The 18320-nt window shown below is 41.9% G+C and overlaps 1 long non-coding RNA gene across 10 annotated transcripts in view; it reads left to right on the top strand.

Moving 5' to 3' along the window:
- The window catches only part of LOC147001556 (uncharacterized), a 139132-nt gene that overhangs the window by 61550 nt on the left and 59262 nt on the right, over positions 1-18320 (top strand). For 3 of the 10 annotated variants that reach the window (XR_015044783.1, XR_015044780.1, XR_015044782.1), the window contains exon 2: positions 1832-1939. The exons of the other annotated variants lie outside the window; for them this stretch is intronic. This is a non-coding gene — a long non-coding RNA (uncharacterized LOC147001556). The remainder of the gene's footprint in view (positions 1-1831; positions 1940-18320) is intronic. 10 annotated transcript variants of the gene reach the window in all.

The following is an 18320-nucleotide window of genomic DNA, read 5'->3' as shown; positions in this document are numbered from 1 at the left end:
CCCCCAAATTGGTTCACTTCAAATAAAATGCATGCATTCAAACTCACCACGAGTAAAGAAATATGAGCAAGCTAAAATTGTCTCAGAGAGGTTCTTCATTAAAGATTGTTGGAGAAGGCCTTTGCCTAAAACAGCCATAACATTAAGGTTCTCAGAGAAGATCTGGCTGACAGTGTCTCCAACATCCCAGAGGGAAGAGGTGTACTAAGGAGTCTGTCCTCTTCTGGATACCCCGAGAGGAGAGGCAGAACCAGGAACTACCAGAGTTGTATAATATCATACCCAGCCTTTTTACATGATGTCGGGGTATCTGGGAATAGGTTGTGCCAGTACTTTTAAACATTCACACATACATACGATGTATTTAGATCATACTTAACCCACTGTCTCTTTCAAGCTCCTCTTCGGTACACCCAAATACATCCATGTCCCAACTTAATGTCTACTTCATCAAAACTTTTAAATTAGATCTTTAAAATTCTAATCTACCAAATTTAATTAAGTCTTATTTTCAAGACCTTAACCCATTCTGAATTTATTTCTGTGTGTGGTGCAAGATGAGGATCCAGCTTTATTTCTGTCCCTTAGTTTCTCTCTTTCATCTCTCTGTTGCCCTCCAACTCTGTGTGTGTGTGTGTGCGTGTGCATATGTGTGTGTGTGTGTGACTATCTTGATACACCAACACTATTTATTGACTTTAATGAGTATTGTCAATGTAACAATCACCCAGGTGGTTCTAGATATGTCAGTAGGTTATTAATCTTGCTTTAATTGATGTGGGCAGACCCATCTCAATTGTGGGCAAGACCGTTCTCTCAGAAGGGAATCCTGAAGGGCACGAGATGGAAAAAGTAACCTGAATATTTGTTCTAGTTTTCTTTCAATACTCACTGCTTCTTTACTGCAGTGCTTTAAGCTCCTGCTGCCTTTACTTCCTCACCATGAGGGACTGTTCTCTACAACTGTGGGCCAAAAGAAACCTTTCTCCCTTACATCACCCTTGCCAGTTTTCTTAAATCCTAGTAATAGGAAAGAAACTAAGACACTGACCATTTATCAAAGAGACTATTTCCCATGTTTTCTTCTTTTTTCCTCCCTCCCTCCCTCCCTCCTTGAATTTGGAAGTCTTTCTAGTTCAGCCTCCGGAGTTCTGGGATTACAGGTACACATTGCCATGCTTGGTTCTCGAATCTGTACTCTCAGCAAGCATACTTTTTATAACTTAATTGTCCTTACATGTTTGAATTTGTTACTTAGTGTTTTCCTTGGATATCCATGTTTCTTCCAACATAGTACCTTGTGGCTTTACTGCAACAGCTTTGTAATATAATTTGAAATCAGAAAGTATTTTGTCTCTAACTTCGTTTTCCTTTTTCAAGATTGTTTTTTGTCCATTTGGAGCCTTGTAGGGTTCCATATTAATTTTAGAATTACTTTTGGGCTGGAGATATAGCTCAGAGGGTAAGAGAACTGACTCCTCTTCTGAAGGTCCTGAGTTCAAATCCCAGCAACCGCAATGTGGCTCAAAATCATCCATAATGAAATCTAATGCCCTCTTCTGGTGTGTCTGAAGACACCTACAGTGTACTTACATATAAGAATGAATAAATCTTAAAAAAATACTTTTATTTCTGTTTCTATGAGAAAACATTTTTGGGTTTCAACAGAGATTACACTGAGTTTGTGTATCACTTTGGGTCTAATAATACTTGATCCTAATAATATTAAATCTTCCAATCTGTGAAAATGGTTTATTTTTGTATTTATATTTTCTCCTCACTTTACTTTATCAGTATATAATTTAAAATATATGTCTTCTTTTGTGGCTAGGCTCATTACGGCATTGGGATTGAACCCAGGCCTTCCTGAATGGAGGCAAACACTCCACCAACCGAGTTACCTCCCATACCTGGGCTTCCTTCTCTCCCCTTTGCACAGGTCAGTGTGGTAAAGACCCATGTGAATTTTGAATTTTAATTTTCTCTTGGTATTTTACTCCATCTACTTATCAGTTACAATAGGCATTTATCTGTTAATTTATTTTTAAAATCCTTTATCTTGTAGAATCTAGAGTTCTCTGTACACACAGCCATTTTATGAACAAATAGCATAGCTATATGTCTTCCTTTGTAATTTGCATGTCCTTTATGCAATTTTCCAGTCTCCATTTTCCTTGAAATAAGTGCTAAAATACTATCCTAAATTCTGAACTAAAAAGGGAGTTGAATCTGTGTCTGATTCTGGGAACTACAAGATACGTTGGTCCTCAGTAGCTTCATGCTGGGGGAGGAGGGACATAAGCCAACCAGGTTTGGAAGTCACATACACTCCGTGGCTTGTCACTTGGCACACACACGGTCTTCTTTGAGAGCCAAGTCTTCTGCTCTGGTGGGAAATTAACTTCATGCTTTAAAGACAAGTAGCTCAGAGTGACTCCAAATGTCCAGTGGCCCTACAAAACATAGTGATAACTCTGGAAAGGTCAATCAGAAGCATATGGGTTAGATTTTGTTTGAAATCACATGAAGATTTTTAATAGAGAAGAAGTTCTCAAGAGAACAAGTATGTTTTGACATTCCTTTCTCAAATCCCAAACATTCGAGAGATGCTTTTGAATAGTCCCTTCAAAGTAAAACAAACGAGAAACCTCTCAAGTTTTAGAATTTGAGAGAAAAGCCAAATAGGCTGTCTCCATTCCTTTGTATAGTAGACTATATTCCTGGTATAAAGCCACCTGAAGAAGGTCAAAACCAAATGACAATAACATGGCCTGTATTCAAGATCTCTCTTCTGCCATGTCACCCCTGGAAACTAGAGAGGCTATTTAAATTGATACAAGTTTAGTTTCTTTGTGTGTTAAGTAAGATTATTACATCAGTTCACAGTGTTGTAGATAGGGGAAGATATCTACAATGGCACTGTGTAAAATTTCTAGACTATAGCTAAGCCCTGAGAATGTCCTGTCAATCTCTATTGTTATAATATTGAATAAATCTCTCCATAAAAACAGCATTTTTCTCATCCTCTTAACAGAGAGCAGTAATTTTAAAAAGTAAGTTGAAAGGAATGGAGAGATTGGCTCCAAGGTTATTGGTACTCAAATATGTTAATTTTGATAGCATCAGAACTGGATTTAATATTTTCTCTAGTACTTATTAGTTATATGTGTTTGCCAAAGGAATTCACTTCTATAAATGTTCTCTCTCTCTCTCTCTCTCTCTCTCTCTTATTATTTTCTTTATTTACATTTCAAATGTTTTCACCTTTCCAGGTCTCTCCTTCAGAAACCCCCTATCCCATCCTCCCTCCCCCTGCCTCTATGAGCATGCTCCCCCACTCACCAACCCACTTCCATCTTCCCACCCTGGCATTCCCCTACACTGGGGCATTGAACACCCTCAGGCCCAAGGGCCTCTCCTCCCACTGATGTCCAACAAGGCCATTCTCTGCTACATAAATGGCCAGGGCCATGTGTATTCTTTGGCTGGTGGTACAGTCCCCAGGAGCTCTGGAGATCTGGTCTGTTGACACTGTTGTTCCCTCCACAGGGCTGCAAACCCCTTCAGCTCCTTCAGTCCCTTCTCACCTCTTACATCAGGGATCCCTGCGCTCAGTCCAATGGTTAGCTGAAGCATCTGCATCTGTATTTGTCAGGCTCTGGCAGAGCCTCTAAGGAGGCAGCCATATCAGGCTTCCATCAGCAAGGACTTCCTGGCATCCACAATAGCATCTGGGTTTGGTAGCTGTATTTGGGATGGATCCCCAGGTGGGACAGTCTCTGGATGGCCTTTGCTTCAGTCTCTGCTCCACACGTTGTCTCTGTATTTCCTCCAATGAGTCTTCTGTTTCTCCTTCTAAGAAGCACTGAAGCACCCACACTTTGGTCTTCCTTCTTCTTAGGCTTCATATGGTCTGTGAATTGAATCTTGGGTATTCTGAACTTTTGGGCTAATATCCACTTATCAGTGAGTACATAGCATGTGTGTTCTTTTGTGATTGAGTTACCTCACTCAGGATGATATTTTCAAGTTCCATCCATTTGCCTGTGAATTTCATGAAGTCATTGTTTTTAATAACTGACTAGTATTCCATTGTGTAAATTACCACATTTTCTGTATCCATTCCTCTGTTGAGGGACATCTGGGTTGCTTCCAGCTTCTGGCTACTATAAATATGGCTGCAATGAACATAGTGGAGCATGTGTCCTTATTTAAATGCCCCTTCTCAAACGCAGTTGTCTTCTTGTATTGCTATGAAGGTTGAATAATTCATGTGAGCTGGCTGGCATAGTACTGATAAATTGTAATTGATAAAAAAATAGCAACCACCACAATAATCATTAATGACAAATAGTTATTCATATTTCTCCTTATAGTAAACATCCCAGTCAACTTTAGGTTCCTCAGGTATCCATCTAAAATAAAATATTACAAGTACAATTGCTGGATGCTTGACTGCTTCTTTTGTTTTCTTTTTGGATCAATTCTACTTATCATTGCCCTTCAAATGTACTTTCAAGGAACACTAGAAACTACATCATCCTTAGAAAGATGGTGTCTGGTTATAGAGCCACTATAATTGAAATCATTGCAATCACAGGATGCCGCAATTTTGATGACACAAAGAAGGTCCATCAAATGAACAATTTTTACACCTCTTAATTTGATCCCTGGGGTCCTTAAGCCACAATGATACAAAAAGAGCAAGGGAGTCTAGGTTTCAATTTGTATTCTACATCTTCTTGACAAGAAGATGTACTTGAGGCCATTTTTTTCTGATGGGTGATCTTTTGATCACCTGCTCTGAGAGGTCATTTGATACCAATATGACAAATACTTGAGAAAAACACCTAAAAGGAGAAAGAATTCATTTTTTTCACCAGAGATATCAGTCCATAGTCCTTGGTTCCAAGGATTCTGACCTATGGGTAGGCAGAGCATGATGGCAGTGTAATCATGTGACAACTTGCTTACTTCATGGAAGACAGGAGCAGAAAACAAGGCAACAACTGAGTGCCCGGTACAAACAATCAAAGCCATGCCCAGTGACCTATTTTTCTCCAGTTAGGCTTTACCTAAACTTTCCAGAATCTCCTCAAATTATGCTCTTTGGGACTCGGCATTTAACACACAAGCCTGTAGGTGACATTTCCTATTCAAGCCATGACAGAGACCCACATTGTGCTAAGTGCAAGAAATTAAAAATGTGTAAAATACAATTCTTCACCCTAGGGAGTTCAAAAATAAACTGGCCAGTCAAGTCTACTAAGATGAAAAATTTCCCTCTGAAGGAGCATTACAGCAGAGGACGCAGGAGATATTAATTGACACAATGAAGGCAGGAGAGAGGGCTTAGTGGTGTCTGACATGAGTTATCCCCTTTTATTTTTACTTGCTCTTAGCCACAAGGCCGAGAATTGATCCCTTTTCATTTTTTAAGGCTTTATGCTATAAGCACATGTTTTCATCTACCTTTATCAGATGACAAAATCACAACAAAACTAAAACATAAAAAAAAAAGTGCACACTTGCATAGAAATTTTTTTTTCTGACTTACAAAAAGAGAATGTCAAGGGAAGCTTTCCCACTGTGTCCATCTGTAAAATGGGCTTTGACAAAGGAGAGAAACCATCTTCTTATATAAGAATGCTTTTCTATAAATAGATGCTATGCAAGTATCCGGTGCACACTCAGCCCTGATCTCCAAGCCTTTCTCTCTTCTCTAGCAACTCCCCTAAGTCCCACTGGCTTCTCAAAAGTGTTCTTGAATGTACTAAAGCCTCACTCCACTCCACATAATGAAAGACCATCTAGTGTACATGCAGATCATTTTTCCAATAACGTTGTAGTGACAAAAATCAACAAGTTTCTTGTCAGAACATCTTGGTCATTAAAAATGCATTAACAACTCATTATTCAAGATGCTGTACTAATTCTATTCATTTCCTATTGAAGCTTATTAAATCCTAAGAGCCTAATCAACCAAAAGTAGTGTTCAGTGGCCACAAAGAATATGTTCCACTAAAAGGGGAGAAAAAAAAAAGAAATATGACCAAAGTGGTAATTATAACACATTGTATTTATCTGGCTAGAGCTCTTCTAATGGGTTGGATTATTTTGATGTTCCCATAGAAAGAGGGGTTGGGATGTAATTTATTAAAAAGTAAAATTAAGGGGGGGGTTTGAGTGTGTGTATGTGTGGTAGGCAGGCAACAAAGCCTTTAAGGGAATCCCAGAATTCTCTAGAAGTGACAGACCAGTGAAAGCAACTCTGTAACAGATTAGAAAACGTAACCCTCCCTTTCCATCTGTTGTATTTTTCCTTATTTACTTTACATCCCGATCTCATCTTCCAGTCCCTCCCTCTCATGTCTCCTCCCTGCCACATCCCAGTCCTTCTGCTCTCCTCAGAGATGGGGGAGGCCTCCCATGGATATCACTCACCTTGGCATATCAAGTTGCAGTAAGACTGGGCTCATCTTCTCCTATGTGGCTAGGCAAGGCAGCCCAGTTAGGGGAAATGGATCCACAGGCAGGTCACAGAGTCAGAGAGCCTCTGCTCCTGCTCCTGGGAGTCCCACATGAAGATGGAGCTGCACCACTGTTATGTATGGGCCAAAGGCCTAGGTACATCCCATGCTTGCTCTCTGTTTTCAGGTTCAGTCTCTATGAACGCCTCTGGGCCCAGGTTAGTTAATTATGTATGTTTTCTTATGGTGTTCTTGACCTCTCTGGCTCCTTCAGTCCTTCCTCTCCCTCTTCAATAGGATTCTCCAAGCTCTGCCTAACTCTGGCTGTGAGTCTCTACACCTGTCTCCATCAGTTGCTGGGTGAATCCTCTCAGGTGACAGTTAGGCTAGGTGTCTGTTAGCAAGTATAGCAGGATATCATTATTAGTAATGGGTGGGCTCTCTCATGTCATCATTCTCAAGCTGTTCCCTCAATTTCTGCTCCATTTTTATCCCTGAACATCTTGTAGGCAGGAGAAATTGTCTAATTTTCTGTGGCTGTGTTGATGTCTCTTCATTGGAAGTCTTTTCTGGTTACAGAAGATGACAGTTTCAGGTTCCATATTGCTCATAGCTAGGGTCACCCTCATAGATTCCTGGTAGTTTCCATTGTTCTAGATTTCTAGCTCACCCAGAGATGCCATCCCCCTACTGATTCTAGTTCTTTTTCTCAGCACTCTCTCCCTCTGATCTCTTGCTCCCCTTCTCACCCATCCCCCCCCCACCTAGCTCCCTCTTTCCATTTGTCCCACCCCGTGTCTATTCTATTTCCCCTTCTCAGTGAGATTCAAGCGACCCTCAATGGGCCCTTGTTACTTAGCTTCTTTGAGTCTGTTGATTGTAGCATGGTTATCCCCAACTTTATGGTTAATATCCACTTAAAAGTGGGTACATATCATGTTTGTCTTTCTGGGTCTGGACTACCTCACTCCCGATGATATTTTCTAGTTTTGTCCATTTGCCTGCAAATTTCACGACATCATCATTTTAAATAGGTGAATAATATTCCATTGTGTAAATGTATCACATTTTCTTTAGCTGCTCTTTGGTTGAGGGACATCTAGGTTGTTTCTAGTTTCTGGCTATTAAAAGTGTTTTGTGGTATAATGAGGCATCTTTTGGGTATATGCCCAGGAGTGGTATAGCTGGAGGCAGGGCTAAATATCTTGGAGACAGGAATATCCCTCAATGTTAGCTCTATCCAAGAACCTTCCAAACCTCAGAGTACAAAGCTTTAGCCTCTTGGGTCATCACTTCATACACAAATTCACAGTTGTAAGAGATTTAAGATGCATGTATATGGAATAGAAGTACAAAATACACACCTAACAAGTTGTTGTGTTGCTCTACTACTCCATTAAGTGAATCCCTCTAAAGGAAGTGTCACAGTTAACTGATTATCAGCTTAACAAAGTCTAGTAACAACTAGTAGACAAGCCTCTGGATATGTCTGTAAAAAGTTAGCTAGATCAGGTTAGCCCATGAATGTGTTTTTGAGGGATATAACGGGTTAGTTTAATTGGAGTGGGAAGACCCTGTAACTACCATTCTGTAAGATGGAGTCCTGAACTAAATAAGGAGACAGTGACTGACTGCCAGAGTTCATTACTCTCTGCTTCCTAAGTGCAGATACCATGTGACCTCAAGGGACTGTTGGTATACTCACTTACCATGTTGGACAGGCCCTCCAACCTCCTTCCTTTCTTAGATTGCTTTCGTCAGTTTCCCTGGCACCAACATGAGCAGCTAACACTGGCAGGGACTATTATTGTATTAACTTTGTGTAGTCAGCAGAAGTACCATCTTGGGACATGGCATAGATTCAGGCTACATTTTTTTTTTCTGACCAGAGTTCCACACCTGGAGTAGCTTTGATCTTTGAGATCTTTCTGAACACTCTACTACTGTGTTCTCTATGGACATACATACATTTTGCTTTTGATTAATCAATAAGCATATATTGATCATTGGTTAAATATTGAGCCTTGCTTTACCCTCAAGGAATTGAAGCTTAGTTTGGAAAAAAATCAAAACTTACGCATATGAAATAATGGAAGAGCATGACTTTGGGTAGATAGATTCCACCTTTCCCCCCAATACTCCATTTCCTGTTTTTCTGGTGACAGACCCTTGTTTTCTTTAGTGGAACTGTCATTCTGGGTGTCATCCTCTTAGGGGCTATTATCCAGTCTCTAAAACATATTTGTGATTAAAGGTATCCAACTTTATAGTGAGCATTATGAAGTTATTTAAGTAGACACCTGACCTAACTCTTAACTAATTGGTGCAATAATATTTCTCTGGTTACGATGCTTGGTTCAGAGATGGGCATAAAGTTACCAAAAGTTTGGCAAAATATGGTTTCTGAACTAAAATCTTGGAGACCTTTGGGCCTCACAGCGACACATTTAGAAGATCTATTGTCTGCAGAGGGTACTAGGGTTTTAAGAAGTTGTGGGATGTAGAGACTTCAGATTCATGACATGCCCAGATATCTGGGGGAGATGCTTTTGAAAGGAAGCTGGTCCTGTCAGGCAAGAGGAGCCACCAGTCAGCTTATGAAGCTCTTAGCATCATGCTATTTAATTCCAGCTGTTATTAGAAAAACTACTTCATCATGTCTTGGCAGTATCTTTGTTTGCTAATAACATCATACTATAAGACAGGTCATATTATAACAGGTAAGTGTCCCTATACTGATACTATAACTATTTAATGATGGCAGTATCACAGAGATGAGCACATCAGGCTTCCAAGAGGCTTGGGATCCAGTCAAAGCCAGTAACTTCCTACTGGAGAAATCTAAACCACCATCAGACAATAAGAATGTGCTTCTGGGGGTTGCTACTAACAGGGCCAGATTCTGCCTGTGGCTGTTGGTCTTGACATCTTGAGGTGGAGACTCTGCCTGACAAAGAAACCAGATGGGAGAATTTGAGATGACTCCTGACACCAGCATTTATGTAGTGCTAGGGGAGGGAGAGGGAGAGGGAGAGGGAGAGGGAGAGGGAGAGGGAGAGGGAGAGGGAGAGGGAGAGGGAGAGGGAGAGGGAGAGGGAGAGGGAGAGGGAGAGGGAGAGGGAGAGGGAGAGGGAGTGGGAGAGGGAGAGGGGGAGGGAGTGGGAGAGGGAGAGGGAGAGGGAGAGGGAGAGGGAGAGGGAGAGGGAGAGGGAGAGGGAGAGGGAGAGGGAGAGGGAGAGGGAGAGGGAGAGGGAGAGGGAGCACTTTGCAGTTTTGCAGTTGACAAAAAGTGCTCATTTTACTTTGTGCTTAACGCAATTTAAATTGTAAATTGTCACTTGCTGAAACACCACACAAACAAATGTGTGACTCAGATTACAAATGTGGTGATTTCAGTAAACAAAGCAGAAATGATCCCTATGGAAATTAGCATTGCTTCTGAAAGCACATGGAATGATGGGGAATGGTCTTTGAAAATGAGAGGATATCAGTGTTAGAGCAACAGAGAGGATTATTCACGCTATAATAAATTAATCAAAGCAGCATGGAAATCAGAAAAGAAAAAGAGAACAGAAGCAGTGTGGTGTGGCAGGAGAACTAGCAGACACTGAGTCAAGGTTCTGATTCTTGTTCTAGGCCCAGCCAACCATATGGCTGACTCGGGACTTGTCTGTGGACTCAGTTTAACCTTATGTTGACTCACAGGACTGAACTCTAGGGTTTTCCAACTTTACCTTGTGTGACCTACCAAGTCTCGCATGGCTTCCCAATCCTGTATAGGAGTTATTTTTTTTTCTGCTCTTGGAATATGAATTCTCTTGGGTCCTTTGTCTTCCTCTCTTTCCCCCAGTTCGTATCCACTTGACAGAGAGCAATCGCCTTTCTTCATGTTCCGAATGAACTGGAAATGAACAAGCGGCAGAGGGGGAAGAGCTGTGACTTTTAAGCTCTGAAAGCACTTGATTGCGCCCCCAGCAAGCTCAATTCTGAACTCGGGTGATGAAAGCCTGGGAAGGGGCCACCTGGTTAATTGTGCTTCTGTGGAGATGAAAGAGCAAGTGAGGAACTTGTGGGCACTTTGCTCTTGGCTTCTCTGCCCTCTTCCCTTTCAGTGGAAAAGGCTTTGGCACCCAGTCCTAAATTAAGATCCAAGATGCATTGTATGCAAATGAGATAGTACATTAGCACTGTACTGTAGCCTGTTCCATTTGCAGAACTAACTTTTATCACCAAGATAACTATTTTCCTCTTCCTAATCCAGGGCAGACTGGAATCCAGACTCACCTGGCTTTGCATCCTCGGCTGGAATATGTTCGGAATCAAAATCATTACCGACATACTTGTTAGATTAAAGGGAAATCCTCAAGGTGCACAGTGGGAGACTTAGACACAAATCTCTGAGTTCTAACCATGCAAGCCACCATTCAACACTTCTCTACAAATAGATGTATTTGCTCTATGATACTGCCTTGAAGTTGGGGACTTCCTCTTTTTTACTGCTGAATACACAGCCCGACATAGTGAAATTAGTCAAAAAATGTTTATTGAATGAGTGAGAGAGCAAATGCTAACGAGAGATTTATGTGAGTTCTTTTAATTCAGAAGCATAAAGATGCCGACCAGGGTTTCTGATTAGCATGAGAGACCCACGGATGCCCAGTACAGCAATGATACATTTTTTAAACCACAAACAAAGACATCAGACATCATATTTGGTTTCATTGTGAAACCTGTGTATAGTGCTTGTATCACATTCTGAGACTTGACAATAGTCTATGGTCCTTAAGGAGCCCAGTTTAGGGAGCTTTTGTCTCTTTTCATTTGTTCTACCTTTTTTGCATGTGAAGCATAGAAAAAAAAGATTTATTTTCTTAACAAATGCCTAAAACACCAATTTAGAGCGAGTTTGCACACTGGTAGAGCAACACTGACTAGGTGAGCCTGCTTGGCTGCTGGGTTCCTGCAGTCTTGGGAATACTGACTAAGCCTACTGCTCTGAATTCATTTGGGGTATCCTGAAGAAAAGAAGGGAGAAGGGTCGAGAGGCCAGTTGAACATACTTTGTGCTATGTGCACTTGAAAACTCTTAAATTGTTTTGAAAGTCATTAAGCCCATAGGTTAGTACTGGTTAGTTTTTGCCAAGTTTATACAAACCCAGACATATCTTGGAAGAAAGGGTCATGGGTGGGGAATTGCTTCCTTCAGGAGTCTGTGAGTATAACTATGAAGTATTTTCTTGCTTAATGATGGGTGTGGAGGCAGGGCCCACCAGGGGTGGTACTATTCATAAGAAGGGGGAATGGGTTCTCTAAAAAAGCAAGCTGAGCAAGCTATGAGGACCAAGCAAGTAAGCAGCCATGGTTTCTGCATCAGTTTTAGCTTCCAGGTTGCTATTTTGTGTTCCTTCCCTGACTTTCCACAATGCTAAGTTGTTATTGCCTGCAAGTGTAAGATGAAATAAACCCTCTCCTTCCTAGGTTGTTTTAGTCAGTATTTGCCACAATGAGAACAAGCCCCGAGTTGTACTTCTACGTCTGTGGTTGTTCCTTCATTTGTGTTTTTAATGCTCGGGGTATGAGTTCCTCAGCCGAGGATGTTGCCCTGATATGTGTAGGGGCAGTGCTTGTGTATTTGAGGTTAAAGATGCTCACCCTAAGACACATCCTTCATTTGCAGAAAGTATGGCATCCCTGAGGGTTGTGGAGGCATACTGGGTAAGCCAGGGTTATGTAGGTATTTGGAGGCTAAAGGCTTAAGCTGAAACTGGAGTTACATGCAGATAAGGCAACCTAGGCAACAGGATGCTTGTAAAAGCAGGCAAGCAAGCAAGCAGGCAGGCAGGCAGACAGGCAGGCAAACAAACTAACCAACAAGAACTTGCTGTAACCAAACCAAAATCATTCCTCCAATGACCTTTCACTGGAGTCACTAAGACCATTGGAAAACATAGATATTTACACTATAGCTCATAACAGCATAACAGCAGCAAAACTAGAGCTATGAGTAGTAACAAAAAATGGTTTTATGGTTGGGGATCACCACAACATAAGGACCTGTATTAAAGTCATAGCTTTAGGAAGATTGAGAACCACTGCTCTGGAATCTAATGCCCAATAACTGAGTTTGAATTTCAGTAGCCCTATATTGGCCCACAGCTATAAGCTAACCCAAAGGCCCCTGGGCCTCTATTTCCTCCTGTCCTAACCTTAGGAAGTTATTGTGAGGGCATCAAGAGAGGGCACTGGTTTCAGAAGCCACTGATCCTGACCAGTCTGCCATTATTTCAGGGTTAATTGAGGCACTCAAAGCTCTTACACCTGAAAAGTTCAAAGCAAGGGCTAGAGCCCAGTCCCTCTCCCCCCACTTTCCAAACTCAGAAGCTCCATCAACTCATTTCAAGGTGACAAATCTACATTTGTCTCTATAGTTTAATGTTTTTAGCCACTGAGCAGTCATTTCTGTCTGCTTTCTTGCACCCCCCCCACTCAGGTTAGCACATACCTTATACCAGCATTGGACTCTGAAAGCCAGCTGCTACTTAATAAAAACATCCTGCTCAAAAGAGGATTAAAAAAAGTGAGGACTATTTTAAATAATAACAGTGAATTATGACTTCCTTTATATTTATTAGGACAACACTGTAAATGGGAAATTGTTGTGCTGTCCTTAGGGAGATGAAGAATTTATTTTCATGGGAATCCCACTGTAGTCTCCCATTAGAGATCTCTTTGCTGGGAAGGAACCGAGCTCATGGGCCAATACATTTACGGTCTTCTTGAGACCCTTTGCCATGCTGATGGACTGGAGTCATCTGACATGGTAGCTCTGGGGAAGCAGAGAAGCAGGGGTCTGTCTGTCTGGGCAGGGAGCACTGTTTTCTGGGTTCAGGGACAACATGAATTTTTTGTATGGTTGTAAGAGGATTACTCCCCATCCTATGTCATCAGAGAATGGAAGCAAAGATGGGACGCTGTGATTTAGATTAAAATTTAAGGGCAATTCCTCAGACACAGCATTGCATTATTGCAGTAAAAGCCCATTTCACAGCTTCTGCAAATGAAGGCTTCCGTTTGTGGCATGCTCTGTGGGCCTTATGTAGGCAGTTCCTTATGTCTGGGGCAGACTGCACAATGGGCAGCTTTTCTTCTCTACTATGACACACAGACCAGACGGGCTACTGCTGAGCAGTGTCAAATTCTTAGTTTTGTCTTGTCACCCAGATCTTTTTCCTTATTCTGTCTTCTGCTCTTGGGACCTGCTCAGGCCTGTCCATAAGGATTCAGGCTTTAGATGGAATTCATATTAGGTCTTCTTTGAAGATGTTAGGTTCAAATAGGTTAAGTAAAAATTTCAAGGTCAGAAAAGGAGGCAGCTAACAGATGAATTGAGCTTAGGAGTTTCCCTCTGCAATACATTTGGTTTTCTACTGCCCTAGCTTGTCTGGGATTCAGTTTCTAAATGTTTTAGATGTCCCTCACAAAAGAGGGGCATCTTAAGGTTGAGTCCACCCACATCACTGAGGAAGCCAATGGCTTCCCAGAACAACACCCCCTGATCTATGCAAAGTCCTCATTTGATAGGGTCAGCAGACAGTATACCAATCTTGTAGGCACAAAAAAATACTCCAGTGTGGACTCAGGCACTGTAGAAAGATCAGTCCTGAAATGCATGTGATCCTGGTCCTCGGGAGGCAAAAGCAGGAGAATTACAAGTGTAATTACAGAGAATAAACAAAAGATAGATTTAACATGTAACAAGGATTGTATTGGGCACATGCAATAATTCATTCATCATCATTGCTGTTCTGCCTGTTGTCTAATTCAGGCAATATGGAGTACTTGACAGCAGGGTGGAGGAGCAGAGAATCCACAAGGGTACCCTTCAGTGACACCCAGGATCTCATGCTGTTCCTGAGGTCATTTCCCTGCTCCAATGTCGACCTAGATTGGCCCCTCATGCCTAGGACACTCAGGAGTTGGAGAAATGATTAATAATGTACTTCCCAGGTCATTTTATAGACTGGTCTTGGAAACTGGGATTCCCAAGTTCTAATAACTGGGTGAGTTGAATTGAGCAAGCACCTGATCTCGCTGAACATAAGGAAAATTCCTCCCGCCCCCTTCCACTCTCCTCCCATCTCCCATCTCCATCCATCTTTCCTTCCCTTTATCTTTCCCTCCCTCCCTCTCTTACTCTCCTTTTTCCATCTTTTTCTTTCTCTATTTCCCTCTCCCTATCTCTTTCTAATTAGCATGTTCCTTTATCACTCAGTTTGTGAAAACGTCCTTAATTTGTTGATGTATCAAGTAAATTTGAACTCTGTAAGCTGAAGAACAGATGATAATCTACTTTGCATGAAGTTTATAGTTTAACTGCATGCAGATAACACACTATATGTGAAAACTTAAGAACTGAACCACAGGTATTAAATACTGAAACTGTCAACAGCTCACGATAACATCTTTGATTACATGGTGTACAGAGTTAGCATCCTTAAGTAATTCCTGTGCAGTATCATAAGCAGCTGAGAATCTGGTTTTTCCAGTGGCTCTGTTAGCATGCTGATGGGATCATTCGGAACCTTTTGCTTTGCTCTCAGCCAGCTGACCCAGGCCATGGCATTGCAGTTCTTGATGTTAGTGGGTATTCTCTATCTGTGGCAGGTTCTCTACCATCAGACGATATCTGCTAGACGTGGTGATATAAACTAGTAATCTCAGCACTGAGGAGGAAGAGACAGCAGGATCTTGAGTCCTGTGCCAGCCTGGACTACAGAGTGAGTTTCAGGCTAGTATGGGCTACACTGAAAGATTCTGTCTTAAAAAACAAAAACAAAAACAAAAACAAAAAACAATGCTCTTACTATTTTTTCCTGCTTGCCCTCTTGCTCCCCTTCTCTCCACATTCCCTTCCCCCTCTCTCCACGCAGTCATGGCCAGCCTCTGCTTCTCCACTCTCTCCCTCTCTCTGCCTTTCTCTGCCTCTACTACATGACAATAAATGCCTTCAAACCAAACCAAACCAACCAAACCAAACCAAACCAAACCAAACCAAACCAAAATCAAGGGCTGGGGATACAGCCCAGTAGGTTTCTCATTAGCATGCATAAGGACTTTAATGCCTTGTTTAAAATAAAATTGATAACACACATCACTAAGGCATTTGCCCAACTTCTCTCCATTCCCCGTGAGCTGATAAAATTCTTTGGTTCTACAAAGACCTCATAGGTTCTTGATCCTGCACCTACCACAGCTTCTGCCCCGAGGTTTCCGTTTGAATGATCCAGTCACTCCTTATTGGCTAAGCACACGCTGAATGAATATGCCAGGTGCTAGCCTTATGATTATACTTGCACTCCAGCTGAATCCTTTCCACAGTCCCATGACACACCACAGGCAGGAGAACAACTATGAAAGAAAATTTACTCACATGTCAAAGGCTGCATAGGCTCTGGTTGATTTGACAGCAGATTTGTCCCTCATCATATGGATGCTAAGTAACAGTGGAGTTACCCCTACTGGTCTCTGGTTTTAGTATTCCAACCACAAGCATTCAGGCAAATTTGCTCATTGTGGTGGTTTGATTGAAAATATTAGCCTAGTATATTTGAATGTTTGGTCCTAAGTTGGTAGGACTGTTTGAAAGGATGAGGGGGTGTGGTCTTACTGGAGGATGTGTATCACTGGGAGTGAGCTTTGAGATTTTAAAAATCCCAGGCCATTCCCAGCCCCTCTATGCCTCTAACTTGTGGACCAGAATGTAAGCTCTCAGCTACTGCTCGAGTGCCTCCCCCCTATTGCCATCCTCCTCACCAAAATGGTCATGGACTCGCCCTCTGAAATTGTGAGCAAGCCCACAATGAAATGCTTTCTTTTATGTGTTGCCCTCGGTGCAGCGTCTCTTCACAGCAATAGAAAAAGTAACTAGACACTCTTGCTCCCAACTTCGGCCTCAGACATTGAGTTTCCAAGTATAGAGGCTGGTGCCCAGTCGTGCAAGGGAAAGCCCTGCACCTGGCTCTCCATCAGGGCTTCATAATTTCCCAGAATGCCCGGGCAAGCCATCTCCCTGGGAAAGGAGCAATCACAACTGCAATCAAAGGCAAGCAAATCAGAGACTCCTTCCCCTCAAATATTTTGATTCACTGGCCACTTATTTGAGTGCTAATCTATATTTATGTCTCTGTCTTTCTGAAAGGGATTTCAAAAAGAATGCGAGAAATGGGTGGGGAGACGGAAGCGTCTCTTTTCTGGACAATTAGCCAGGGTTGTTTACCGGAGGTGAATTTTACTCATCGGTAATTGTGTGGCCTCTTCTTCTCATTGCCCCCAGTACCATTAATTATGATTTTAGCTGCCGATATTTTGGCTGTCTCCATAATGATGAGAAATTACATAATGAGTCTGAGGCAATGCCATTTGGGAGAGCAGGGAGGAGAGAGAGAGAGAGAGAGAGAGAGAGAGAGAGAGAGAGAGAGAGAGAGAGAGAGAGAGAGAGAGAGAGAGAGAGAGAGAAAGAGAGAGAGAGAAAGAGAGGAGGGAAATATGATAGAACCTGGAAAGTACAAAGGATGGTAGTAAAAGCGATAACTTCTTGGGTTTGACTCCTAAATCTACCCACAGAATCAAAAACTATCTTCTTAAAACCAATAATAAATACCATTCAAACAAACAAAGTAAATATGCCATGACACTGTCACCTCCATTTTTCAGGCTAAGAAAATGAGGCTAGGGTGTGATGGTGTGCACTTGTGATCCCAGTGCCAGGGAGGGCAGAGATAGGTGGGTACCCGGGACTATCTGGCTAGATAGCCTAGCCTACTTGATGAGTTTCAGGACAGTGAGAGACTCTGTCTCAAGAAGTAAAGATGAGAGTCTGTTCGGAACAGCATCAAAGCCAGCCAGCTAGACAGTGCCCTGTTCCAGAGAGACAGACAGACAGGTAGAAACAGAGACACACTCAGAGAAAGAAAGACAGAGAGAGAGAGAGAGGCAGAGAAAAAGAGAAAGACAGACAGACACAGCGACAGAGAGACAAAGGGAGACAAAGAGAGACACAGATTAAGGTTAAGTGAGGTTACATAGCTCATTTTTTGGTAAACAGCATACTGGGCAGTGACATCATCTAAAGTCAGTGCACTAGCATCTTGGGGAAAATGCTTGGACCTCTCATTAGTATCCTATTCACAACCACAGCCATCACTTCTCTCGTTAACAAATGCTCAAATATGCTGTTTTATTTCATTCTCATGATGTTGGTGAGGTCGGCACTATTTTCAAGTGAAGGTATTTGGCCTTAGGGATAAGTGATGTTCTTGGGCCATGCCACTGGTTCAAAGTGTGTACTCTTTCCTTTTATTCTTTCCCTCACAACATCAGTGATTTGGAAATTCTTTCTTAGCTGAAAATTTACTTGGAGGCATTGTAATACGACTCACAATGCTGTGTGCATGTGTGAGTATGCATATGTATGTGTATGTATGAGTAATATGGAAAAATGGCTAGACGTTGTAAGGCTTAAGGATGAGAAGAAAAGTCAGAGTAATCATCTCTGGATAGAAATAGTAGATTTTAGAGTAAAATTTTAGAGCAGAATGCAGGATTTTGTGTAATGAACATTTTGGATATTTCAAGATGAATGCCCCTTGCCGTCTTTGATGGCATCTCATATTTACTATGTAACTGAGGCCAGCCTTTCATCACACCCAACAATTCACAGTTTGTCTTTCTCCAGTGCCTGAGTCTACACTGGTCTCTTCTCCGTGTCTGCGAGATCGGCCTGCTGTCACCATAACCCCCTCCAGTGAGGATTTTTCACAGAGCAGTGGACATTGTTCAGGAGGCCATGGG

Source organism: Mus caroli, unplaced genomic scaffold (genome assembly GCF_978045245.1).
Source record: "Mus caroli unplaced genomic scaffold, Mus_caroli_1 scaffold_13, whole genome shotgun sequence".
Taxonomy (NCBI): domain Eukaryota; kingdom Metazoa; phylum Chordata; class Mammalia; order Rodentia; family Muridae; genus Mus; species Mus caroli.
This window is presented reverse-complemented; position numbering and strand designations above follow the sequence as displayed.